This window comes from Equus przewalskii, chromosome 10, assembly GCF_037783145.1.
Source record: "Equus przewalskii isolate Varuska chromosome 10, EquPr2, whole genome shotgun sequence".
Lineage (NCBI taxonomy): Eukaryota > Metazoa > Chordata > Mammalia > Perissodactyla > Equidae > Equus > Equus przewalskii.
This window is the reverse complement of record NC_091840.1, coordinates 61,070,063-61,097,148: the sequence shown is the minus strand read 5'-3', so window position 1 is coordinate 61,097,148 and position 27,086 is coordinate 61,070,063. Positions and strand designations below refer to the sequence as shown.

Here is a 27,086-nt window from a genome sequence, read left to right as displayed (position 1 = left end):
GCGGGGGCGCTGGGCAGATTGAGCCTCCGGTCCACCTGCAGAGGGGCGGGAGGGAGGCGGGGAGAGGAAGCTGCCCGGCCCTGCCCTGCCCTGCCCACAGAGCCGAAGCGGAAAAGGGATGAGAAAGCGGGTGCTCAGACGGGGTGTGTTGTTCACGCTCATTTCACAAATGGGTAAACCGAGGCTCGAGGAAGAGCATGGGGGGATTAACTCCTCTCCCAAACTCAGTCTGTTAGACCCTTTCCCACAGGGGCCCTCAGTGGAGCAAGGTGGGAACTGTCCTTCTGATTCCTCTCCAACCAGATTACAGGGTGACAGGGCCGGCCGAGCAGGTGGTGGGCGCCAAGATGAGAAGCTCAGAGATGAATCGGGGCTGACCAGTTCCCCAACAGAGGCCCGCCTCGATCCGAGCGCCAAGGAGGAGCCAGTGGCCGTGGTGAGTACCCTCCCAGCGGCGTGTGCTCAGAGCAGAGGCCTCTTCCCGGTCCAGGCTGCCCCGGGCAGGAGCTGGACTGGCCCAGTGGTCTCAGGCCCAGAGGGGACAGGACGCGCCCAGAGTCAGGCAGCCTGGCTGCTGCAGGGGCCTCCCTGAAGCACGCTGGCTGGGGCCACACTGCTGGGGAGACAGAAAAGTGCAGATTCCCAGGCTCCGCCCTGGACCCCCGGGAGCAGAATTCCCGGGAATGGAGTCAGGAGATCAGCATTCTCCAAATGCTCCCAGAAGGTCTGAGGAGGGAGGTACCCGGCGAGGCTTCAGCGCCTCTCCCGGTGCTGCGCCAACTCGACAAGTCTAGGCTACCCTCCATCTCAAAGAGGACACAACTTCACAACTCAAAGAACCCACGACCGTGAACTCCAGCGGCTCCGTGTGCTCATGCCTCTGACTCAGCCTTCAACCCGATGCCCATCAAAGGAGCGAAGATGGAGCCCCGGGGTCCAGGGCACTGGGGCACCGGAGGGGACAACAGTTATGGAATGACCCCACACACACACACAAAAACCAGAACGAGAGAGGGGACCACAGATGTTGGTATTTTTATATAACCACATTCACGCGCTTGCATAAGCACTCAGACAACCCAGAAGGTTCTCTAGCAATGGTCACCTCAAGAACAGAAAGCTTCAGAGCGGAGCTGAGGGGGAGACGGAGTTGGAGAAGAAGAAATGAACTTTCTATCCTTACTATTGTTGGATCCTTTACCATGAGCATGTAACACTCTTGTCCTTAAAAGTTGTAACAATTAACAAAACAATATGACAAAGTCTATCTTCCTTACCTGTTAATTCATTTGTTTCTTTTATCCTCCACACTCACCCAGACAGCAACACAGTCCCACGCTCAAGAGCTGATCGTTGAAAGCATGAATGATGCACAACTCTGACAGCCTCAGAGCCTGCGTCACTGATACTCGACAAGCCGAGACCTCCAGGATTCTGAGAAGGGAAGGGAGGGGCCAGCCAGAAAAGAGATATCCAGGGGCTGGTCCCTAGGGTGGCGTGTTCGGGGGTTCCCAGGATCTTGTCCATAGCCTGTTTTCACAAGGCCCCCAGGCAGGCCTGTAGGAAGCCCCACTTTTGAGGCCCTCCAGCTGCCGTGGATCCCAGCACCCCCAGGAGCCCGGGACGTCCGTCTGCCTCTGCCCTCTGTGTGACCCAGCCAGACCTGCCCTCTGGGCCTTGCCAAGCTCCAGTCCTGAGAAGAGGCTAGATGGGGCCAGCTCCCCTGGGCCCTCCCCAGTCCTCCTTGGGCCCCCACAGGCCTGAGTGGAAGCCTGGCCTGGCCTTGGCCTGGAACCAAGAGCCCAGAGGAGCAGAGACAGGGGCAGGGGTGGCGCAGCTCTTACTACCCAGAATGCCAGCTGCTGGCAGCGATTTATTTTTGCTTTAAGTGCCGGAGAATTGCAGGGCTGGAGCTGCCAGCTCAGGGGGCTCAGGCTGCAGCTGGAAGGAGCGGGAGGTGGGCAGGGAATGGAGGCCACGCATCCCCACCCTGACCTCTCCTGCCCTCAGCCGTTCAGCCTCTCCATCATACACACACACACACACACACGCACACACACGCACACACATGCGCACACGGCTCGGCACCTCAATGTCTCCACCCCCGCCCTCTCGGGCCTCATTTCTCCTAAGTAAGTTTCCACATCTGCAAGGAAGCTTTGAGGGCAGAGGGTCTCGACACTGCCCCCTCTTCTGGAGCGTTGTGCCGCCTCTGGCTGGGGTTGTCCCTCTCTGGGCCTCAGGCCGCCACTCCCATGGCGGGGCTGTCACGTCCTCCTCTTCCCCAGGACACTCCGCTCTGGTCCTGGTTAGGACCTGGTCCCTGTGCACGCACGCGGGAGCCTGTCTGTCCCCACAGAAGGGTGTAAGGAAGACCCCAAGACAACAGAAGAGCCTGTGCTTTGCTAACTAGACGGTATGTCTGTTCTTTTTACAACAGGGAAGCTGCTGAAGTTGATAATGGCAAATTAAAAAAAAAAAATTTAAACCTGGGCATCACATTAAAAAAAGAGATTGGGTGCGGGAGGTGGAACATGGGCACGATACACAAGCAGCTGAGGATCCTCTGAAAATGCTTCACCGGGCAAAGAAGGGAGACAGTGCCCACCCCCGGCACCCCAGGCCCTGCAGCCGGCCTGCACACATCCTACTGGAGGCCAGCACCAAGAGCCCCCCAGGGAGAGCGGGGCTGAGAGCCGAGCAGCCGACTCCCTGTGCCTCAGTTTGCTCAGCTCTGCAAAGGGAACAGCTTCTGCCCCTCTCAGGGCTGAGGTGGGGACACCCTGAGCTGGAAGCAGGCCAAGTGCCAGGGACACAGCAAGGTCGGGGCCTGAAGCAGGTGAGGTCACAGGTAGAAAGAGCTCACTGCAGAGTAGGGACATGAAATACATGCCAGTCCCTCACCCTCACGTGGACAGGGGGCAGGCCAAGGGCTCGGAGGAGAGGTCTGAATGCCCGCTCTGCCTCCGACCAGCTCCGCGACTCTGGGAGAGTGACATCACTTCTCTGAGGCTCAGTTTTCTTATCTGCTGAATGGGACAACAATTCTGGCTCCCGCTGCTCCTGAGCACGCCCTGTGTGTCAGGCCCCAAGCATGGATGAACAGACCACTCCCTTCCTGCATGTTTACTGAGCTCCTCCTATAGACTGGGGGCTGCCACAGGCGTGGGGACAGAGCTGTGAGCAAACCGCATCCCAAACTCTGCCCTCAGGAGCTCACACTCCAGGGGAACAGACAGTAACCAGGATCAACAAATCAGGCATCATGTGGCAGATAGCATTCAGTTCTCCAGAGGAAGAAAGCAAGAGAAGGATGAGGGGAAAGGGAGGCTGCGGTGTATCCAAGGGAGCCAGGAGAGGCCTCACAAAGGAGGTGGCAAGACCCGAAGGTGATGGAGGGCCGTGTAATCTGGGGAAGAGTGTTCCAGGCAGCAGGAGCAGCCAGTGCAAAGGCCCTGGGGCAGGAGCAAGCCTGCTGTGTGGGAGGCACAGGGAAGGGAAAGAGTGGTGGGAAGTGAGAGCAGTGATGAGGACCAGACAGCATAGAGCCTTGAGAACCAGGGTGAAGACTGTGGCTTTTATTCTGATTGAGGCAGGAAGCACGGGAGAGTCCTGAGCCCAAGGCTGTCCCAAGACTAAAGTACACACAGCAAGTTAAGTACACAGTAGGTGCTCAAACAACAGTGGCCAGGGGTGGGCCTGGCAAAAGCCTCCACCAGGAAGGCTTTAGTTTTTGTTCTCTGGCCCCTCTGCAAGCCTGAGTGCTCCAAAGGGGCCCAGACACAGTGAGGAGAGGAGGGGAGGCTTCAAGGCCCAGGGGGCCGGAGAGCTCAGCCGGGCTGAGGGCGGGTCGCCCAGCAGGCTCCAGGAGGCCGTTCCCTGACTCTGGGGCAGCACTAATGCACAGCCAGACAGCCCTGCTCCCCGGGGCCCTGAGGAAAGGGTCCCATTCCTCCCTGGCCGTGCACCAGGGCTGCGGGGCTGAAGGCGAGTTAGCGGGCAGGACCAAGCGTGCTCCACCCCACAGCCTCACGCTGCCTCTGCAGCTGCCACTTAAGCAGCTGGGCAGGAAGACCTGAGGGTGAAACATCGAGGCGGGGGCGGTGCAGGGAGGGCGAGGAAGAGGGTACAGGGACACACCAGGAGCGGGAGCCTTCTGCTGCTGGAGCAGATTGCCCGCCCTCTCTGGGCCTGCTCCCGACGTGCCCGAGGGAAAGCTGGACTAGAAGGACAGATTCCCAAGGCTCTGCCACCACCAGTGTTCACCCTCCTCCTTCACAGAGCCCCTCTCCACACCCCATTTCTGTTGAGACGCCCCGGAGGCTCCCATTTCTGCCCTCCCACATTGGGTGCCCTCAGGAGCCCCCTCAGCGGGGGCCTCCATCCCGCTTTAAAGATGACGAACTGAGACCCAAGCGGAGACGGGCCTCGGCCACGGCCACCCTGCTGGCCTCACCCGACCTAGCTGTCCAGCCGGAAGTTCCCTCCCAAGCAGCACGCCCTCGCGGGCGGGGCCGGGTCCCCAAGCACTAAGCACCAGGTGACCATGCACAGGTGCAGGTGCCAGACACTGTGCTGGGGCCACAGCAGAGCAGCGAGGGGCCAGGGCCTCCTCCCCCAGGGCTCACAGGCCACCGCAGCTCACGCCCACAGAGCGAGGGGAGCTCCCGCTGAGGCCTCTGCGGGCAGAGAAAGCAGCCCAGACACGGACCCACCAAACATTTGCTGAGCACCCACGGCATAGTAGGCCCGCGCCAGGCCACAGGGGACAGCAACCTGGGAGCTGGGAGGGCAGGCAGGCGCCAGGGCCTCACAGGACAGGCCCCGGGTGGAGGCAGGAGGGGATGCCATTCTGGCCTGCCCTGCAGCCAGCCGGGGTGACAAATGCACCTGAAGGACTGTCTGTGGAACGAGGGAGGTGCGGTTCTGCCCCTGGGAGAGCACCAAGTCTCTGGGTCCAAGGGGCACGGTTTCCATCACCCCCAGCACTTCCCAGGGCCTCAAATCTCCTGTCTGTGCGATGGAGCAGTGCCACCCTCTGCACTGGCTGGCCATTAGGAAATTAAATCAGGTGGCAGAGCGCTGGGCCCTCAGCCAGTGCCCAGCGAGGGCTGCAGTCCTGCCCTCGGCCCCAGCTCCTCTGGAAGCCCGCCTGCCTCGGCCCAGCCCCCACCCGCTCCCCAAGGCTCCTCTGAAGCCTCCGGCCTCCCTGCCCTGCCCGTGGCCCAGTTTCAGGCCGGCTTTCTTTCATCCTCGGCCTCTCCCTGGCCATCTCCCCATCACGCTGCCAATTCTTCTGTGCATCCAGTGGGACCGAGCCCGCACCCACCACACCTTCCAAGAGGCCAGTCCGGGCCCCACCTCTCCTGCTGCCCACGAGCTCCGTCTCTCCCAGCCTTTCCTCCATGCCAGCCAGTGGCAGGGCTCCAGCTGCAGGCCCCAGGGGAGGGGCAGGTGTGCCCACGTGTCACTCGCGGCAAAGCCCTGGCAGGGGCCCAGCAACAGGCACCAGCTGCACCTCTCAGAGGGACGGCCCAGCCCTGAGAGCAGCGGGGCTGAGGCGGGGCATCAGGTGGGCTCCAAGGGGGCACCAGCAGCCTCCAGCCTGGGGCTGCAAGGGCCACGGAGGTTGCCGACAGTGACAACACAGTTGCCTCGGCCCCAGACATGTGCCAAGACCTCTGGATACCATGCTTGGTGCTGCCAACTGTGGCCCAAGGCACCAGAGGCCTGGCTGGGTCAGTGGAAGCTGCCCATGGGCAGAAGCAGTCCCAGTGCTGCCAAACTACCCAGGCTGCTGTCACCGTTACTGCGATTACTATTATCATTGCTGCCATTACTATTTCACCGCCGCAGGGCCACCAATGTTATCCTGTCTTGCTTCCCAGACATGAGAGGAGGAATACCGTGGCCCTGAAGCAGGGAGCCTGGCGGGGGCAGCCCTCTGGCCTGGGGAGAGCTAGAGGAAGCTTCTGCTCAAACCCCTGACTTGCTGTGTGGCTTTGGGCAAGACCCTGCCCGTCTCTGGGCACTCTACCTCCCAGCGCAGCAGAGCCACTGAACATCCCTCCACCAGGCACATACCTGAGCAACACAGAAGCCCTCTGGGGGTCTGAGGTGACAGCTGGGTGGGGAGGGTCCAGGGACAGACTGACAAACTCAGGCTCTGGCCCTTTCCCCAAGAGAAGACCATCCCTTTCTCCCCAGGGCTGCGGAGGAGGCCCTGCTGTGCCCTCACCTGGAGAGTCCACATCTGCCAAGGATAGGCCAACACCCGGCACTTAGAGAATGCCCAGTGCACGCGCTGGGTGGTGCCCAGTGGAGAAGGCCCTTGCCTGTTGTCCAGCACACTGGAGCCCCGCTTCTTGTCCCCAAGGGTTCTCAAGCCCCTCCCCCTTTGCGCCCTGCTCTGGGGCCACTGGTCTGGGCCGCACCTGATGGGAGCCCTTCCAAGTCCCGTCTTAGAGCTGCGACCCCAGGTTCCCTGGCCAGACGGGAGGGGTCACCAGACAGCTGAAGGGCAGGCTTCGCTAAGGAGTCTCTTTGGGTGTCCCGGCACAAGGAGGGGTTCTCTTCTCAGAACAGAAGAGAGAACCACACAGAAAGACCCTAGGCCTCCAAGGACGCCCACTGCTGGGATCTCCCCTCCCTGACCCTCTCTGGCCACTTGGCGGCGGGCCAGGGCAGAGACGTACCATGAGGGCCACAAAGGAGCAACCTAGCCCGAGGTGAGGCTGGGGTCGGGTGGGTGGCAGCCAGGGCCAGCCTCCCTTTGGAACCTTAGGGAGGACGAGGGGCAGCCAGAGGCACTGCCTCGTGGGTCCCACCTTCCAGGAGGCGGCTGCTGCTTTCAGCGGCGTGTGGGCGCCTCTGCACTCCCGGGAGACAGAGCCTGCGAACCCAGGTTCCAGGACGCGGCCGTGGGGGGCAGGAGGTCCCCAGCACTCTAGTCCAGGGCTCCAGCCTGGGCACAGGGAGCAAAGAAGAAAGTAGAGACGGTCACAGGCAGTGCAGCGTTCCTGATGGGTACGCCCCCTAGGAAACAGGGGGCAGGGTGGCCCCAGCTCCCAGGAAGTCCAGTCTGTGGGGAGGCAGGAGAACCTCCCAGAACCAAGACCACCTCCAAAGAAACACTTTCCTGTGATCTCCCATTCCGAACACGGTTTTAAAATATTCGCATGACACATGCACACGCCATCAGAACAGGCAGCATGGACACCCGCTCGGGCCTCAACTGCCCCATCTTAAGGCCCCCAAGGAGCTCCCCAGCCCAGCTGCCACTTCCAATGAGCCCTGGTTCCCCACCCCGCTTCCCCCCAGGATATCCAGGGCAGATGTGAGCATATCTGCTTCCACGTGAGATGAGATGTGAGATGAGAGTAGGGGGACCCGGCCCTGAAGCCACCGGAGCTTCTCAGCTGAGGAGCCATCCGGTCCGCGATCAAGGCCGACTTTTAAAAGCAAAAAGGTGCGGCTGGAGTGTCGACTGGCTCACCCAATAGCGGAGAGCATCATTTCCAGAATATTTTTACTCCATTAAAGCACAGCAGGCGAAAAAGAGAAATGACTTCAAGGACCCGCAGGTTTCCGGCTTGGGGGCATTTTCGGGGCTGCTTGTAGCCTGCGTCCCCCTCGGCACCCCCACCCTGATTCCGGGGTGTTTGGGAAGGTCACTCGCAGGATTGATGTCGGGCGCCACAGTGCCTCCCCACGCTCCCTCCCGAACCCCTTCGTGCAAGTCGGTCAAAGGGGGACCGAGGGCGCCTCAAACTTTCCCGAGCGCCCCCCAGGACGAAGGTTAGCAAGGAGGAAAGTTCCCCGGTGGCTGTAGCCGGAGACATGGCAGGGGAAGAAAAGCTCGCAGTCAGCATTTCCTCCGATGGCTCACCAAGGGAGGAAAAAAACAAACACGAAAACGAGAGGATGAAAAAACCCTCCCGCCCCACCTTCCCTGTTGCAGCACCACCTCGCGCTCGCTCCGGGTCGGGGAAAGGGCCTGCGGGGAGCCGGAGTCGGGCCCCGGGGGCTGTGCGCCGGACGGCCGCGCACTTACCTCGGTCAGTGCCCCGGGCGCGGCGCGCTCCTCGTCCTCCGAGCTCCGGGCAGCCGTTCCTGGCCCCGGCAGCCGCTGCGCTGGCTGCATCGCCGCCGCCGCCTCAGGGCAGCCCCCGGGGGCGCTCCATGCCAAACGGCGCGTCGGTCCGGGGCGCCGATCGCAGGGTCCAGCCGAGGGTCGGGGGCGCGCGCCTGGACGGCGCCCCCGGCCTCAGAGCGCTCCCTCTGGCCGGTGTGGCTGGCGTCCGTCCCTCGGTCCGGCTGGGAGCGCGGCCGGCCAACCCCCTCCCCCGCCCGCTGTTATCTGATCCCGGGCAGGGCCGGGCGCGCTCCCCTATGCCCGGCGCTCCGCGCCTCCCCGCCTGCTCCTGCCGCGCCAGCCCCTCGCCCCCTGCTACCGTTCCCAGAGAGGCGGCGGCAGCGGCGAGGCCCAGGGAAGGCGGGGAGAGAGGAATGGAGGGCGAGGAGGCGGCTGGAGGCTGAGGCTCGGCGCGCACCCAGCTCCGCGCCCCGCTGCCACCAGAACCCAGCTCGGCAAGGCAACTCCTCTAACTCTCCACCGAGAGCACGCCCGCCCGCCCCGCGCCGCCGCCGCTGCCCCCGCCCACCAGCGCCCTGGCCTGGCCCGGAGCCCCCAGCCCAGGGCCGCCCCCCTCCCGACACACACCGTCAGCCACTTGCGCACTGGGGCGCGCGCGCGCGCACACACACACACACCCAGAGGCACGTCCTCCAGGGACACGCGCACACACAGGTGCATGGTGAGCACACACAGTCAAAGGAATCTTACATACACGCGTGCACACGGCAGGGTACACAAGCTCAGGCGTCCACATCTACACACGCAAAATGCACGCCCTGACATGCATGACGACTGCAGGTGCACAGTGCATACACACTCATGCGTGCACACGCGGGGTGGTATCTGCACGTGTGCACACCTGCACACAGATCCTGGTCTGTACATTCTCACGGACTCTTTTCCCCTCGCGCAGCAGGCAGGCACGCTCAGACACTCAGCGTTGCCCCCTTTAAGAGCCTCTCTCTCCTCCCCATCCTGCGCTGTTTGCCTTCTCCCCTCTCCTGCCTTCTCCTCCCTGCTCCTCCCCCTGCTCTCTCTGCCGACCTGACCCCTCTGTGACCCTCTTCTCTTGCCACCCCTGCCTCTGGAGGCTCAGGCTCTCCTCCCAGCCTGTCCCCAAGCGCCCTGCTCTTCCAGCCTCCTGGGGCCTATTGTCTGGGCCCCAGATCTCGCAGCCTCCCACGGAGCCCAGGCCTTTCATCCTGGCAGACAGACCTGTCCAGCTGGGCCTTGGCCCAGAGAGACCCCACTTTTTCACCCATCTGATCCCTTGCTCAGCCTTGGGGCCACAGAATTGGGCCAAGGAGGCAGACCTGTGGCCAGAGCACAAGTCTCAAAGGGCTCCCGGCCCCAGGGCCTCCAGCTTCCCCTTTAATGTGAAATATAATTATGTGTCTGCACAGCAGGGAGACTGGCTGCAGGATTCTAACCAAGAAGGACGGCTCTCTGGCCTCCGCCCAGATTACTGGCGGCTCAGCGGAGTGGTCTATAGGCCCCACCAGCTCGAGGCTCCTGGCCCCCGGCAGCTGGTAGGTGCGGCACAGGGCCTAGGTCCCCCAGAAAACTCACGCACCCCAGACTGTCCAGGGTTTGAATCCTACCAGCTCTACTGACCAGCTGTGGAAGCTGGTCACTTCACCTGTCCATGCCTCATGTTCCCCATCATCCAGTGGGGAGAGCGAGAATTCCCACCTCCTGGAGCCCTAGTGGAGGCTGGATGAGTACAGAGTACACCTAAAGCACTTAGCACAGCCCCTGCTGCGGGAAAAGCCAGCCCTGGCTGGGCACTCCATGCTCAGAAGGCTCTGTGCTGAGGACCTGGCTGGAATCACTGTCACTATGACCCTCTGGGGTTGATATGCTTGCTGGCTCTATTTTACAGGTAAAGGAGCTGAGGCACAGAGAAGGGTGGTCGCCTGCCTGTCACAGAGCTGTTGAAGGTGGAGCTAGGACTCAGAGCCAGGTCTGTCCCTAGAAAGAGAGCCCCCAACCCTGGCCTTGATGGCTGCAGTGGAGAGAGGGGGCATCCCAGGAGATGCCAGCCTCACACCCCCACCCCACTCCTTACTGGTACACGGTGTCCTGGTTTCCTCCTTGTCCTCGGAGACCAGCCTCCCAGGGGACCAAAAGCTCTCAGGAAACTTTTCCTGCTCCTCCCTCAAAGTGACCGGGGAGGGAAGTAACTCAACTGCCCCCCTCCCCTGCTCGATTTCACAGAAGTCAGAGACCACAGCCCCAGCCCAGGAGGAACGGGCCGAACACATGCCTCCTGGCAGGCCCCACTGCGGGGCCCCAAAGGAGCCGGCATCAATGCTCTCAGCCAGGAGATGGTTCCAGCAAAGGCTCTTGGCTGAGGAATGGACAGGAGCACCTCAGACATCTCCATGTCTGGGATTCCGACAGTTCCTGAGACAAGGGGGTGTGCCCAGGGCATTCTCAGCCACAGAACACCCTCACAGACAGAGTCCCCGCCAGCCGCTCACCGAGAGGGCCAGTGCAAGGCCAGCCAGGGCTTCTCCCTAATCCGCTGTCAGACCTGTTTCACAGAGACAGCAAGTGTCCCGCCCAAGGTCACCCAGCAGAGAACGCCCCTGCAGAAGGGCTAGCCTGACTCCCAGGCCACTGCCTCCTCCCCTCCTGACCCCCCTGCTAGGTTGGAACTCAATTCTTAATCATAATCACATCCCACACACAGCTGGTGTGGGCCCTGGGTGCACGGCCCTCTGCCTGGGGGCAGCAGCCCCTACACAGAGCACGCCCCATTCCAGATGCGGGGACTGAGACTCAGAGGGGCAGGGACGTGTGCAGGTCTCTCACCGGCCCCCACACCAGCCCCAGCGCCCCCTATGTGGACAGAGGGCCTCCCTGCCCTCCCAGGCCAATGCCCACGGCCACAGTGTGGCCTCACCCCGCTCCAGTGTCGAGGGGGCCGAGCCGGGCGGGCAGAAGGACCTTGGACACAGCACGTGCTGAGGGCCCACACCTTCTCTGTAGAATGGGTGTGACAATAACAGGTGCAGTGATGAGAAGAATAACCCCCCCAGGCCAAGGGAGAAGCCACCGAGACAGGTGAGGGGGTGTCCTGCAGGCAGCAGGAGTCCTGCAACGTGCACGCCTTCCCCACCCCGAGGTCACCCGCACCTGCTCCCCCATTGGAAGCCCTCTCTTTCTTCCCCTCCGGGGTGGGGCCGTGCCTCCCAGCCCTGGGCCGGGTCCACCGTAAGTGTTCAGACACATCTGCTGACCTGGGCATCCTCAGAGCCCCTCGGCCCATTGAAGCCACTCCTTTGTTTGGGGAGAGCGAAGCCCAGAGACGGAGGTCACTTGCAAGGCCACAGAGCCATTGGGGGAGGGGAGGGGTGCGCCACGGGCTGGGGTTTGCTGGTCCGAGTGGGCAGCAGGCTCAGAGCTGGCGGTTCTTGTAATATTCGTGTCCTAATATGACAATGCCAGTACGTTTGCTTTAGGCATAAATCCTCCATTGAGATGTGAAAACCAGATGGCCCCTGGCCAGTGTCTCTCTCCCTGGCCCCACAGGCAGCTGCAGCAGTGCTCTCTGGACTCCTCCCAGGGTCAGAGCCCCTTGAGGGCTGCCTCCTCCCAGGAACCCACCCAGATTTCTCCTGCCCGCTCTAGACCTTGGCCCAGCCCCAGCCGCTGAATCAGGAGACCTTAAAACATAAAATAGGCTCACGTCACGCCCATTAAAAACCCTCCCAGGGCAGGCGTGAGAAGCAGAGTCCCCAGGACCTGCCTGCCATCATCTTGCCACTCCCCTTGGCCTCCTTGTTCCAGACACACTGGCCTGCCATCCAGGCCTCGGATGCCCCCAACGTGGTCCTGTCACCAGGCTCTCTCTCCTGACTGCTCTTCCTTCAGGGGCAGCTTAGGGACCACATCTTGGAGAGGCCCGTCCAGAGTCTCCAGTCCCGGCCCCGGCCATCACCCCCTTTGCTTTCTTCCCGACCTGGCCGCTCACCGTGCCTGCCCTCTGAGGCCCATCAGCTCCCTGAGCTCAGAGAGTGCCCCGCCCAGCGTGTTCACAGCCCAGGCCCAGCGCGCAGTCGGTGTGCAGCGAACACCTACACCAGGTGGAGAGACCAGGCGGTCACAGGCGGCTCTCGGCAGAAGCCCGACCACCTCCACCAAGCAGGCAGCCAGGGTCGGGGCTTACCCTGCCTCTCACTCCCACCCCCTAGAAGGAGAGAGACCTGTGCCTGGCTGATCCAGGATACCCAGTTCTGGCGGGAGGCACAAAGCCCTGGCCAGAAATCAAGAGGCGTAGGATTGCATTCTGCTGGGACCACGGAGGAAGGAGAGGTGCGGGGCCACTCAGGTGGTGAGCAGCAGAGAGGAGGAAACCCCAGGCCCAGGAGTCCTGCCCTCAGCCCAGTCCCTTCCCTCAATGCCATTTTCCCCAAGACATAATAATAATAAAACTAACAGCAATGACAGTAACTATGGCTGCCGGTAACTGTGCGTTTGGCCTGTGCCAGTCTCTGGGTTCAATGCCCATCCGCACGAACTTGTGTTAAAGGACGGTGTTGTTATTACCCCAGTGGATAGGCAGATAGACACCGCCCCAGTTGGTAGATGAAGAAATGACGCCCAGACAGGTAGAGGAATGGATTGGAAGGGGTTGCCCAGGCAAGCCATAAGCTGTCCATCCCAGAAGCGTGCAGGCCAAGGCCCAGACTCTTTGTCAGGGGTGCTATGGAGAGGCGATGTTGCTGGAGAGGTTGAGGAAGTGACTGCCCTGTGCCCTCAAGGCCATGTGCCCCTCCCAGTACCCAGGCGCCTGCAGGCCCGAGGCTGACCCTGCAGCATTGATTTGAGAAGAGCAGAAATTCAGGAACGGATGGCAGCCTTGGAAACAGGACACTGAGTCCCTCCCACCCCGTCTGTCAGGAAGCGGCATTGATCCACTCAGCCTGGAGCTGGCCAGCTGACTGACTTCCGTCCTGCACAGGCTCTGACACCCGCCGGCCTCCCTCCCCTCCTCCTCGGCTCCCCTCCCGCTGTCAGGAGGATGCGCTAAAGGAGGCCAGAGGGGCAGCTCCAGGGCTGAAGGCGAGGCAGGCAGCCACATGACATCCATCTCCTGGGCATCGGCTGTTTCTGTCTGGGTGACTTTAGGGCATTGGTCATCACAGTCCTTCCACTGTCTAGGCCCCTCTTCTGGGAACCTGTGCCCCACACTCTCTATGCCGTGCTTCCCCAGGGCCTGGGGTGGGCAAGTGACCCAAGCCTGGCTGTGGGCATTACTGTGATTGGCTGAGGGATGGACGTGTGATCAGAGCCCACCAGTGAGAACCGGCCCTAGGACTTTGCTGGACTGACTGGGAAAGAAGGAGCCCTATTTCCCAGGGGCCCCTGGGCACCCCTTTCCCCTACATGGGGTGAGCCCCCCTGAAAGGAGCCCCACCAGGGGAGAGCAGAGCTGACGTGTGGGAGAAGCAAGGCTCCCAACATGCTCCTCTGGGGTCCTCAGAGCCACGCCTGCACTTTTGAGTTTTGTGATGGAAACAATGCCTTTTCGAACTTTCGAGATTTTTGAGGCGGATTCTAAGACTCCTCCCCAGGCCCTCGAGGGCTGCTGGTGGAGGCGGTGGGTGTAAAATGACAGCAAGGCCTCCAAAACGTCCCTCAAAGTCTCTGAACCCTCTTTCCTCCTCTCTGACATGGGGTGCATGGGAGCCGCCTGGCGGAGCTGTGGGGGCTGCGGGCTGCGGTGGGGCTGGTGTCCTCTCCCTCCTCCATGGGGACAGAGCTTCTAGGAAGCCAGCGGCCTGCAGGACTCAATAGCTTCCCCAAAGGAGGCCTCCGGCCCGGAAAGTACGGCCAACTGCCCAGCCCTCCACGCTGGGGGGCACCGCCTGCCTCTTCCCCATACCCCCATTGGGGTCGCCACATGGGGCCATTGCTCCAGGGATGGACGTCTGCCCCACCACGACACCTGTGACCACCGTCCCCTCCTTCCTCAGAGGGAGCAGGGTCGGAGCACCCGCCTTGCTCTTCGCTGCTGGCCTGACTCTGAAATGGAAAGAGGTGGGTCTCTAAGGCCTGGCAGTGGGGGGTTAACTGGTCAAGACTCACCGTTTCCCCTTCCCCGTCCCACCCTCCCCCCCCACCCCGAAAAGAATCGAGAGGCAGAACAGAGCCTAGTGCATGATCCTGTTTCTGTTAAGAAAAACTACACACGTGTTTGCATTAGCAAAGCAAAAAATCTGGAAATTTGGAAACGAAACTGCATGTGGTGTGCGTCCTCCTGGAAGGGACCTGTTTCCTCGTTCACTTTTGTGTGAAGGAAGATGTCCACACCCGCCTCCTGGCGGCTCTGCTCTCAGGCCCCTGGTGTGGCCCCTCGGCGCCTGCTGAGGGAGACCCGAAGGGCTCAGCACTCCTGAGGAACGAGAGGGGTTCGCGGCGCACGCAGCTCAGCAGACGGCCTCAGGGCTGTTTTGTTTGCATTTTGTACAGAAAGCATTTATTGCTTCAGAAACTGTTTTTGAGTCCAGTTACCTTGTCAGTGTAACACAGCCTGCCGGACCACCCAGCGGGAGGGGACGAGGCCTCCTGGGGTGGGCAGGAAGCTCCTCCCTGTAGGTGCCGCAGCCTGGGCAGCCCTCTGGGCTGGGGCAGGGAGGAAGGAGAGAGGTTTTCTGGGGCCTCAGCTCTTGCCTTCTGTCTCCAAGCCTCAGTTTACCCAGCTATAGAATGGGCATGATGCTTCCCTAGTACGGTGCCCAGCACCTAGTAGGTACTTGAGTTATTCACCGGACCAGTGAGCGGGTGATGCGGGTGTCCCGGGGAGAGCGTGTGGGAGAGCCCAGCACAGCCACAGGCACGCAGTGTGAGCTCAGGGAATGGGCCTCCCTGGATGCTCCACCCTCCCAGGTCAGGCGCCATGCCTCCTCCGGGCACCGACACCCTCCTGGGCTTCCCCATCACAGCTCTCCAGCATCACTGTCCCTCTCAGTCCTGCTGCTCCCTCAGACGGGAGGCTGAGGAGGCTCCTCTGCTCTCCCCTGACAAGTCGGCCCCACCTCCATCCCCCATATCCCCCTCTGCACCGGCATCAGCACCACCTCCAGCCTGGGTCACCTCCCTGCACAGAACCTAAACCCTGACTTTCAACCACAATCTGGTGATAGCTAGCCAAGTTAAGGAGACACACGCTTTTATCCTGGGAACTCTGCATCCGGGAATTTACCCCACAGATGTGCTTGCACACAGGTATCGAGAGGCATCGTCCAAAGTGACTCTCTTTGTAACAGCAGCCTGCCAGGCCTCCCTGGGAAGGGGACACAGCCCGGCAAACGGTGCAGCGGGGCAGTACACAGCTGTGGGGGAGCTGGGACCCAGACTCTGAGGACAGGGGTGTGGCCTGCTGGCCACAGGAGAGCACTCACAGGTGCTCAATAAATGCTTGTTGAACGAGTCTAGTGGGGAAAGTTCTTGAAGACACAGTGAAGAAGCACAGTGCAGAAGAGAGAAGATTGGACTCTGTCACTGGGATTGTGTGTGTGTGTGTGTGTGTGTGAAGCAGACTGTCACTGAGCTAACATCTGTGCCCATCTTCCTCTATTTTATGTGGGATGCCACCACAGCATGGCTTGATGAGTGGCAGGTAGGTCCGTGCCCCGGATCTGAACCTGCAAACCCTGGGCCACATAAGCTGGGCGCACGCACATAACCACTAAGCCACTGGGCCAGCCCCACTGGGATTTTTTTCTAAAAGCTGGATGTGTATATGCACACATGCATAGGTGTCTGGTAGAATGTTCTGGAAAGAAACAGCAGAAACTGGCTGCTGGGAGGGAAACGGGGAGGTTGGAGGAGCAGGAGGGAGGTGAGCGCTCTCCGTAAGCAGTTGTGTCTTCACACCGTGTTCAGGGATCCACGTGCCCCAACGTTCATTCATTGTTAAAACAGCCTGAAACTGAGGGGAGAGGCAGAGCCCCCTTCTGGGGCTCGCCGTTGCCCGGAAGACTGGCCCAGAAAGCCGTGTCCCCCGATGCCCGTCCTGAGCCCCTCCCTCGACCCTGTCCAGGCTGGGCTCCCCGCCCCCGCTCCCCACTCCCCCCCCGCCCCCCCCCCCAGGCCCTGAGACCCCTCCTGTCCGTAGTGATTAATAAGCGCTCCCGGATGAGGATGACCCGAATCTCCCAGAAACTCCAGGGAGCACATCACCCCCCTTGGGGACAGCCCTGCCTCGTGCCCATGGACCAGGAGGACTGCCTGGGATGAGGGACTGCTCCCCCAGCAGGTGTGGGGGTCCCCACACCATGCCTGTGCCTGTGCCGTGGCCAGCACGGCCTCCCTATGCGCGTCTTGGCCTATTTCAATCCCTCCCACTGGTTCGTGGCGGGTCCACATTAGGGAATTTTGTACCAGAGCTGAAGGAAACGCTCCCCTCAAGCTAGCCCGTGCACAGCCCAGGGGCAATTAGTATCAACTCCATTTAAAATCCATTAACCTGCCTAGGGATGGGCATGATAAATATAGAATCAATTGTAAATCCACGGAGCCCAGCCAGCCCCAGGGAATAAGCCTCCATGAACACAGAGCACTCAGCACGACCCCTTAAATGGACCACATGTCGATTAACCCCACTTACATACACAGGCATTCCACTGTGAGTGGGAGGGAGGTAGCACAGGCTTTGGAGTCAGACAGACTTGGGTTCAAATCCAGGCACCAACACTCCTGAGCTGTGTGACCTTGGGCAGGTTACTTAACCTCTCTGTACCTCAGCTTATTCCTCTGTACAATTGGGACTGCACTAATATCTGCCTTGAAGGGCTGTGGAGAGGCTCAGATGGGGGAAGAGGCCTCAGCCCAGTGTCTGGCACAGTTTAAGTTCCACAAAGACCAGAGATCATCATTTGTCAGCGTTATTCACTGAATGTGGTGTTGTTGGTGTCGCTGCCATTGCTCTTCCTGGCAGGGAGTGCGGCAGCTGGGGAAATATCAGTGATGGAGCTCAGGGTCCACATATTTGAATGGGGGAGAATATCACCATCTTTACCAAACTCCAGCTGAAATTTCGCATTTCCTTCCCCGAGAGTTGTGCAAACCCCGCTATCAGCAGCAGCGCAGGGACCAGGTCACCAGGAAAGGCCACAAATGGACTCACCCTCCACACCCCAGGCTGCTGACCTCTGCAAATGTCATTTACATTCAACTCTGGCCCAAAATTATGGTTGGGGTTAAAGCCGTCAGTCAGTCTTATCGGCAATGCATTCGGAAAAAAGCACATATTTTCCACATCACAAATGTGATTTCTAACTATTACGATAACAGGCACATTTGGAATCCTGTGTGTTTTTTGATGCACGTAAGCCTGGGATTCTGAGGAGGGGTCCGCAGCACAGGAAGGGGCCAGAGGACCCCCGAGGGATGGCACCACAATGGCCTACAGTCCCCTCCAGCCGAGACCCCACGACCCCACGCCTGTTGCCATGTGCCACGGGCCCAAGCCGGCCCTCCTCCAGCTGCACAAGCCCCAGCATCTGAAGAGTCAGACGAAGGAGGGGATGTCTGAGTCCCGGGCTGGGGGCTGGGCAGGTGGTGTGTTTGGTCTGCCTCTGCCCGCCTCGGGCCCTGGAACCTCAACTTGCAGGTCTGCCTTAGAGCCCTGGCTCCCGCTGCAGGTCTCAGGCCCTCCAAGCACCCTGGCTGAGGCTTCTGACGGGGAGTGAAAGAAGGGGGGTGTGAGTGCCCCCAGGAGGCCGAGAGGTGCAGGAGCTATCCACAGTAAGGCGCCCTCAAGTGGGGAGTGGGTCGCATGGAGAAAGCAGTCCCTCCTTGCATCCCCAAAGCTTGCAGCTCGGCTGAAGTGGGACCCCCTGCCTCTTGGGGAGGCCCAGAGACCTCAGAGCGTGTCAGCTCATCTCTGAGACTAATGCACTGAATTCTCCAGGCAGCCTCTCCATTCACATCTCCATTCCCTTAGTTAAAGCATTTTTGCCATTTTACAGGTGAGGGGAACTGAGGCACAGAGACGTTAAGTCCAAGGCCACATAGCCATGAAGTGGCCTACTCCAGAGCAGAAGCTCACAATCGCTGCACTGTGCTTCCTTCCCCAAGGAAAGGAGTTTCAAGATTCAAGTTCCAGGGCCAGCCTGGGGCCGAGTGGTTAAGTTCTCGCGCTCCACTTCACCGTCCCAGGGTTTCACCGGTTTGGATCCTGGGCGCGGACATGGCACCGCTCATCAGGCCATGCTGAGGCGGCGTCCCACATGCCACAACTAGGAGGACCCACAACTAAAAATATACAACTATGGGGGCCGGCTCCGTGGCAGAGTGGTTAAGTTCGCGCGCTCCGCTGCGGCGGCCCAGGATTCAGATCCTGGGCGCGGACATGGCACTGCTCGTCAGGCCACATTGAGGCAGCATCCAACATCCCACAACTAGAAGGACCTGCAACTAAGATATACAACTATGTATAGGGGGGTTTGGGGAGATAAAGCAGGAAAAAAAAAAACAAAAACATTGGCAACAGTTGTTAGCCCAGGTGCCAATCTTTAAAAATATACAACTATGTACTGGGGGGCTTTGGGGAGAAGAAGAAGAAAAAAGAAGAAGATTGGCAGATGTTAGCTCAGGTGCCCATCTTTAAAAAAAAAATTCAAGTTCCCCTGGTGCCTCAAGGCCCAGCATCACCATAAGAATGGGAGCAGGGAGGGCATTTGGGGCCAGAGAGCAGCAAGGACAACAGGCTGGGGATGGGAGCCCGGGGTGTGTGTGGCTAGTGGACCCCAGGCCTCATGAAGGCCAAAGTTCAGCCTCTTTCGGCACTGAGGTAGAAGAAAGGACAGCTCTTCCTACCATCCTAGCAGCTCAAAGCCACACGTGGCTGCCCTGGGAGGTAGTGAGGGCCGCGTCACAAGAGGTGTGCAAGTGCCAGGATCCTTCTGGCCCTAACTGCCAGGCCTGGGATGTCTGGGTGGAGGCTCCAGTCAGCTTGTCCTGTGTGTGTGTGTGTGTCTGTCTGTGTGCCTGTGTGTGTGTGTTTGGAGGGGACTTGCAGAGACCAGGCCCGTCCAGGCATGGCCACGCAGTCAGTGCCCAGAGCCACGGCGCCATTGTCCCTGGATCCCTCCTGGGCCTTCAACCAAGCCAGGGCTTAGACACAAAATGGGTGCAGTGAGGGAAGCGAGACAGGGAATTCGGGTCTTTGTGTCAGCACATAGCTCACGCTGGGCCAGGCGAGCGCCGCCCCTCCCACCCAGCCCCCATCTCAGGCTGGCCCCTGTCAGACTTGCCAGCCCAGGGCCTGAGGGTCGGCTCAGCACTGCAGCATCACCTGAGGAGGGCAGTGGGAGGCTGAGGAAGGATTTTTATCATTTTGCTGTTGAAAACATTTCAGTTTACGCCTGGCTGTGCCGTGCGCATTCTAGAGGTTTCTGCCACGGGAAAGAGTCGGACCACAAACTGCTTCCCAACGGAAAAGATGCAGTTTCTAAAGGTGACGTTGGCAGTGATGTGGGCTTGGCGCTGAGCTGCGTAGCCACTTCCTGGCACATGCCTTTGTGCCCATCCTCAGTGTCCTTCTTGCATGTGGAGCCAGGAGCCCAGCTCTGGGCCTCAGGTCTCGGGTCTGGGGTCTCGGTCCCGGGCGGGGCTAACAGAGGAGCACTCTCTTGGGCTCCCAAAGCCAGCCCTTGCCTGGGGCCTGGTTGAGGGCAGCCACTAGCTCCCTGCAGCCTCCACAGGGAAACCAGGAGTGGGAGGGAAGGGGGGTGGGGAAGGTCCAGGAACAGAGATGCCCCCTGGGGAGAAACAGCCCCCTTCCTTGCACATTGCAGCCTTGGGGAGCCTGTGAAAACCCTCTGCTCTGAACCCTCCTATGACTCCCAGCTCAGCCGCAGCCTCAAGGCCCCCCATTTCCTCGGGGATCTCACTGCCTATCCCGCTCCTTCTCAAACCTCCTTGCTGTGCTGCCAACACATCAGGTCCTTTGCACGCGCCTCTCTGTGCATCAGAATGCTCTTCCCCCAGATCACTGCATAGCTCACTTTCCAGCAGCCTTGGTGCTCTGTTCAATGCCTCTCCGCAAGGATAGGCTTTCTGGATGCCTTGTTTAAAATCGCCCCCCTCCACCCCATTGTGCCTTCCCAGCTTTATTTTTCTCTCTATCTCTTATCCTCACCTGCTATAGGGTGTAACTTATTTTTATGTTAATTGCCTCTCCCCAAAGGCAGGACTGTTTGTTCTAGTCACTGCCCCATCCCCAGCCTCTGGAGGCCCCGGGGGAAAATGCACCTTTGTTTAATGTACAGAATCTCTCCCATCTTAAAGAGAAGGGGACTGATACTCAGGGAGAAGCGACCTACCCAGGGTCCCCTCCAGGAGCCGGTGGCCCTGGTTGGAATGGGCATCGGTAGGCGCTGCCTGCCTCGTGGGCCAAGCCCTTCACCTCACTGTCTCCTCACCTCCTGACCAGGGAGCCAGCTGGGCGCCCACTGGGCAGGGAGGCCCAGGGCTGCAGGGAGCACAGGCCCTGCGAATCGAGGAGCCCACACGGGCGCCCCTGTCTGCAGGGAATCGCACCAGATGCCCCCACCTGCACCCCCTTCCCTGTGGGTGGGTGCTGGGGGCAGTGCAGCCTGAAGGACGGTCTCACTCCCCTGCGGCCGGATGCTGCTGCAAACATCAGAGGGGAGCCACAGATCATGCAGAGCCCTCCTCCCCAGAGTCCAGTGGGGCAGCTTCGGAGACGCCGAATCGGTGCCTGCCCCAGAGGGGCCCACGCCTGTGGTGGGGTCCCCATCCCGAACGGCAAGGCAGCCCTGATGGCTAAGCTGACCTGGGAAAAAAGTTGGCCTCAACCTCCTCAGCTGTGAGGACTTAGTAAGTCATTTCACATCTCTGAGACTCAGTTTTTCCATCTGTAAAATGGAGACATAAATGCTTCCCTCATAAGGTTGTCATAGGAATTAAATGAGACTGATTATGTGAAGTGCATGCAGGGCACATGGGAAGCACTCATTAGACAATAATGGTTTATTATTATCATCATCATCATCACCATCCTAACCATCCGTCCACCCATCCAACTGATGCGGGGTCGGTGAGCCGAGGAGTCGAAAGAAAGATTTCTTGGACTCTCAGGTCTGGCAGTAGTGCTCTTTTATTTAGAGAATAGTACGGAATAGCATGGGGACAGGACCCATGGGCAGTCAGAGCTGCTGCTGCTGCAAAAATGAGCTGAGGGTAGGGCTAAATTTAAGGCACAGGTATGTGAGTTATCTCTTTACAAGACAAAGGAAACAATATGTAAAAAGAGTTGTTAAAATGGTATCAGTGCCGGAAGGGTCTGGTTATTCGGTGGTCCTATAACTTTAGATAAGAATCAAACGGATTAAGTAAATGGCAGAAGCCACCGCTTAAATATTATCTTCAGCTAAAGACAAAGGAGGATGTTGGGGGGGTGGGGGGGTCAGTTACATGAGGTTGCCAGACAGTAAACAACTGAAGTCCTTGCCTTCCCCATTAAGAGTTTCCAGAGATAAGGCCATCCCGCCTTCCTCCTGCTGCAGAGGGAGACACCCGCACAGATGGAGACTTCCTTTACAAATGCAAATGTCTCTCATCAAAGGGCAAGCAAATTCCAGTCCTCAGAGCCCCCTTCTCATCTGCAGTTTTAAAAGTAACCAGTCTAAAATCCTCATCACAACCACCCATCCATTGATCCATCCATTCATTTGTTTGTCCATCCATTCATTACTCATTTGTCCATCTACCCATCTATCTGTCTATCCATCCACCTACTCATCCATTCATCTTCCATTCACCCATCCATCCATCCATCCTTTTGTCCATCCATACATCTATCCACTCATCCATTTGGCTATCCATCCTTTTTTTCATCTAACAACCCATCTATCCATCCATCCATCCTTCTTCTATTCTGGCAGAGAGAACAGCACGTGCAAAGGCCATGAGGTAGGACTTGTCTGGTGAGTTCAGGGAGAAGTCTGTGTGGCTGAGCAAAGGGAATAAGGGCGGGGGGGGGGGGCTCAGGTCAGGGGGTCATAGGGAACCTGGAGGCCTCAGGAAGCCTTTGCCTTTGTCTCCAAGGGAGGGGGAGCCATGAGAAGATTTTGAGCAGAAGGGTGACCTGAGCTGACTTAGGTTTCAAAAGGGAGGCAGGAGAGGCTGGTGGGGCTGTTAAGTGAGCCTGAAAGGGGGGCCCCCTCGTCTCCTCCGCCAAGACCCCCAGGGTGGCTGGTGGCTGGAACTGTGAATATTCCTGCACAGCTCCTGGAAGATGTCTGCCTCCCTCACCCGGCTGGAGGGGCCTAAGGACAGAGCCTGTGTCTGTCCCATTGTCCCCAACACTCAATGTGCACAGGAGGAGCTGGGGAAACTTTTACTGAAATAAAGACTGGAGGGAGGGAGGGGTGGTATGAACAAGAGAATAAATGAGCAAAGGAATGAGTGAATGAATGAATGAGTGAGGACTGGGCTAAGGGTCTCTGCTCTTCCTCCTCCCCCTTCTCTTCACAGACCTCTGAGGCCCCCACTGCCCACCTGTAGAATGGGGCAACGCCCCACCAGACCCGAGGGCCCTGCAGCCTGAGCTGCAGCCCTGGCTCCCACGGCCTCCCGGGACAGCGCTCCCCTCCTCCACAGAACCTGCTGCTCCCGCCGCTGCTTCTCTGGAGGGACGCGGAGAAAGGCTCCACGGAACCCACCTGCGCTGGCACCGCGGGCCACTCGCCACACCCCGCAGGCCGGCAGAGCCGCTCTCAGGGTCCCAGAGCCTCTACAGCGGGGGCTCAGCCCCTGGGATCTCATCTTGGCCCCAAGACCACAGACGGGGAAGCGGAGAACCCTGGGGGCTGCTCCTGGGAGCTGCTCCTGGGAGCCCCCAGCCACTGTTCCATTCCCAGACAAACCTGTGAAGGCAAAATCCTGTTTTCAAAAATTATTTTGAAATTTAAATTTTTTTAATGTAAAATGGAAACCTAATGTTCAGCTTTGCCTCACACGTCCTGACCACCTGCCAAGGGCCAGGCTCTGCTGGGGGCAGAGCCCCTGGGGGTCTGATCTCTAGCTGACCTCTCTGGCTCCTCTCTGCCAGCTGGCCTTTCTGGTCCCTCCTAGCTCCGGCATTTCAGGATTCTGGAATCTCAGCCCAGCCTCCCCATTGCCCAGAGGAGCTAACTGAGGCCCCGGCAGGGCCTGAGTCACCCAAGGACAGGCTGGCGACTGCCTGCCAGCAGGTGAGACACACAAGACAATCTACCGAGAAGACAGTTGAAGCAGCCTGGAGGGATGCCGAGAGTTTTCCAGACATGAACCAAAGGAAGGCAGTGGTCCAGGCCGCAGGAACAGCATGGGCAAAGGGCTGGGGGCATGACCTGCTGGGCCTGGTTAGAACCGGAGTGGCTCAGAGTGGGGACATGAGGAGGGCCCGGGGAGGGCCAGCAGCGCCAGTCACAGAGGACCACCGGGCCACGGAGCCAGGACTTGATCAGGAGGGTGACAGGGAGCTGTAGAGGGTGTTGAGCTAGCGGTGACCCAGACAGCGATCAACGTGGGTGGTCCTTCCCAGGGTGCCCCTCTTTCCCTGTCTGCAGCAGCCCAACTTCTGGCATCCATGCCCCTTTTCCACTTAGCAGGGGCAAGGGAAGAGGATCTGTCAGCTCCTGGCCCCTCACCAAAACGTGCCTGAAATTCCTCCATCAGAGGCTCATGCGGGAGTGAATTGTGGGGCAGGAGGACCTTCCTGGCAGAGGCCTATGCTGACCCCTCTCCTCGCAGCCAGGAGAAAGGACCTCCATCGCTTCCCCCACACACGTATCTCAGCCTTGAAAATGCCTGCGGCTCTCTCCACACGCTGGTGGACTCATTATGAGATAATTGAGCACTTGTAACAGTTTTTCTCCTCAAGGATCCCAATCAAGACATCTCTTTACGCTCTTCCTCCCGGAAAGACCCTCTTGATTCCCCACCCCTCGCAGGCAGGGCGGGCAGCGGGCTGAAAACGCTGTGCCTGCCAGGCGCACTCTCTCAGCCTTGCCTTCCCCCGACTGCTCTCCAGCCCTGTCCACCTGAGGTCAGGCCCTGAAAGGAGGCAGGATCCCATCCCTCACTGAGCCTCAGTTTCTTCATCTACAAAATGGGGAGAATAATGGCATGCTGTCATCAGATCCTCGTGAGGAGCAAATAAAGTCTTACTGTGAAGCGCTTAGCACGCGACAGGCTGGGCCTCACGGTCACACTCACCACCAGGGGTACTGGGGGACGCAATCCATCAGCAGCTGACCTTTTACAACCACCAATATATTTGGGGGGGGGGTCCTGGGGGGCAGAATAGTTAGTCCTAGAGGCAGTTCAGCTCAGCACGTCAAAGACGGAGCCCAGGGAAACGGCTGTTTCAGGGAGAGGCTGGGGTGGGGCCTGGGGATGGCCCCGGGCTGAGGACAGGGGAGGGATCACGTCACTTGAGCTCCTGCCAGCCTCTAAAACCAAGATTCTATGAGGTTTCACAGCCTAGTTCTAATTAGGGGAGTCTGACGCTAAGATTCCTGGGGATCTAATTCCCGGTGACTTGGACTCCAGCCAGATCCGGGTCCACCTTCCCCTCCTCTCCCCAGCTCGATGACCAGGACACACCCCTCATGGCTGCCTGCTACCTCCTGTCCACCCCATTCGCTACCCGAGGGATCCTATGAGACTTGAGCAGGCCATGTTCTTCCCTGCTTTGAACCCTCCAAAAGCTGTCCTTTGTATAACAAGAAGAACCTCGGCTCCTTGGTCCCCTTGTGACCCGCCCTCCCCCCATCCCCCCCACCTCTCCCCCACTCCCGCTCCCTCCCACCTGCCTCGCCCACCTCCCCTCCACTCTCCTCCCCTCCCTGCCCCCCACCGGCCTCACGCACCTCCCTACCTGCCATTGCCACCTGCTAGGAGTCCAGCCACCGGCGCTGCCACACCAAGCTCTCCCTTGCCACTGTCCACCAGAGCCTATGAGGGTCAGCCACAGCCCTGCACAGGCTGACCGGGCTTCCCGGAAGAGGGGGCCTCGGAGGCCTGCGGGGCTTGGTGTAAGGGGCCAGAAGCTCTGCCCAGAAGTACAGGGCAGGTCCTGAGGCTGGAGTGGGGCGTGGGCGGAGGGAGGCTAAGGCTAATGGGCTGCTAATGGCCTCACAGCTGCAGCCTAAGGACCCCTCTTCCCCTGGGGCTGTAAACGGCGCTAATGGGGCTGAGGTGCCCCGCCCCCAGACGGCCCTCTCCTCTTGGTCCAAGGTCACTTGGGCTGTCAAGTGGCCAAGTGGCAGGGAAGAAAGGGAAGAAAGCACCAGCTCCTCCCCACTGGTGCTGAGGCAAATCAGGGAGCCGGAAACCAGCTCAAAATGTGGGAAGAGGACAGTCCCTTCCATCCCTCTTGACAGGGAGGGGAACTGAGGCCTAGTGCATGACTCTCTTGCCATTCATCCCCTCCCCTCCAGCCCCGGTGATCACGGCCCACCTCTTCAGTCTGGGCTGCAGGAGCCCAGTCACAGACTCTCAGGAACAGCTTCCAGCTCAGGCCAGAGGGGGAAGTCTGGGGACAACTCACCCGCTGGGCACAGTAGGCAGAGTGCCCAGGGCCCACGAACTTTTAGGACCAACAGCAGGAGCAGCAAGAAGAGAGACAAGAGAGGCTGACGGGGCCTTGAAGCTCAGGGAAGTTGAAAGTTTGGGTGAGATCTGACAGCTGTAGGATGTGAAGAGGGGATTCTTGCTGGGAAGGTTGGAGTCAGATGTTGGAAAAACCTCTAGAGTCAAGAGATGAATGCAGAGACTGATTCAGTAAATGATGAAGAAAGAAAACAGGTGCACAAGTGGGCAGATGAGAGAGTGAAGAGATAGGTGAGTATATGTGTGGAAAGGATGGACAATTGGATGGGGTGAGCAGGTGGATAGAGAGGGAGGGCTGGATGGATGGATGGATGGGTGGGTGGGTGGATGGATGGGTGGACGGATGTGTGGATGAGCAGATGGATGAGAAGGTAGATGCATGGATAGATGGGTGGATGGGTGGGTGGGTGAGTGGATGGATGGATGGGTGGATGAGCAGGTAGATGAGTAGGTAGATGGATACGTGGATGGGTGGATGGATGGAGGGATAGGTGGATGGAGGGATGGGTGGGTGGATGGGTGGGTGGATGGGCGGGTGGATGAGCAGGTGTATGAGTAGGTAGATGGATGCATGGGTGGGTGGATGGGTGGGTGCATGGATGGATGGGTAGATGGATGGATAAACAGGTGGCTAGCTGAGCAGATGGACTCAGAGGGACAGGTGGATGGACAGGTGGATGAATAGGTGAGTGGATGATGAACAGATCAATGTTCATCTTTATACCAATGCAGCCAGAATATAATTTTTATTATTTTTTCATGGAGGAAGGGGCTCATGAAGGCAAAAGTGCCTCGGTGTTCAAAAGTTATAACATGGCCCCATGGAAGGCCTGATGACCTGCTTGGCCCTGTTTTCCCACTCCCCCCACTCCAGCCTGGCTCAGCCTCCAGGAGGCTCCAGGAGACCAGGAGGCCTCGCTTTCCCCACCTCCAGGCCTATCCTCGGGCTGTTTCTTCTGCCAAGGACACTCTTTCGAGAACCCACATAGCCCACCCTCTCCTCCTCCGTAAGTCCCTCAGGGCTGGCTCAGGGCCCAAGTGGGTTCCCGCAGGCACTTGGTCTGATGTTTGTAACAGCGTCCCCCCAGACGTGAGCACTGGGCCCCATCATCTCTCCAGACGGACCAACACCCCATGTACCAGCCCCAGTAACCCCAATGTTTCCCAGACTGTGACCGTGTCCAAGGTCCCCCATTCTGGCCTCTCATCAACCCTGGGAGGAAGATACTGACACCATCCCCATTTTCCAGGTGAGGAGATTGAGGCATAGCTCTCAGTAAGAGGCTGGACCCTTCCTGAGCTTCTAGCT

At 59.4% G+C, this 27,086-nt stretch overlaps 1 protein-coding gene across 4 annotated transcripts in view; it reads right to left on the bottom strand.

Annotated features, from left to right (window-relative positions):
* The window catches only part of KCNJ12 (potassium inwardly rectifying channel subfamily J member 12), a 56,515-nt gene extending 31,453 nt beyond the window's left edge, over positions 1-25,062 (bottom strand). For 2 of the 4 annotated variants that reach the window (XM_008538319.2, XM_070561215.1), the window contains exon 1: positions 8,054-8,619. The gene's annotated coding sequence lies outside the window, so the exon portion shown is untranslated. Of the gene's footprint in view, positions 1-6,827; positions 6,847-8,053; positions 8,620-25,043 lie in introns of those variants that run through there. The other 2 variants (XM_070561213.1, XM_070561212.1) reach the window with 2 other exon arrangements.
* Between the last annotated feature and the right edge of the window lie 2,024 nt (positions 25,063-27,086).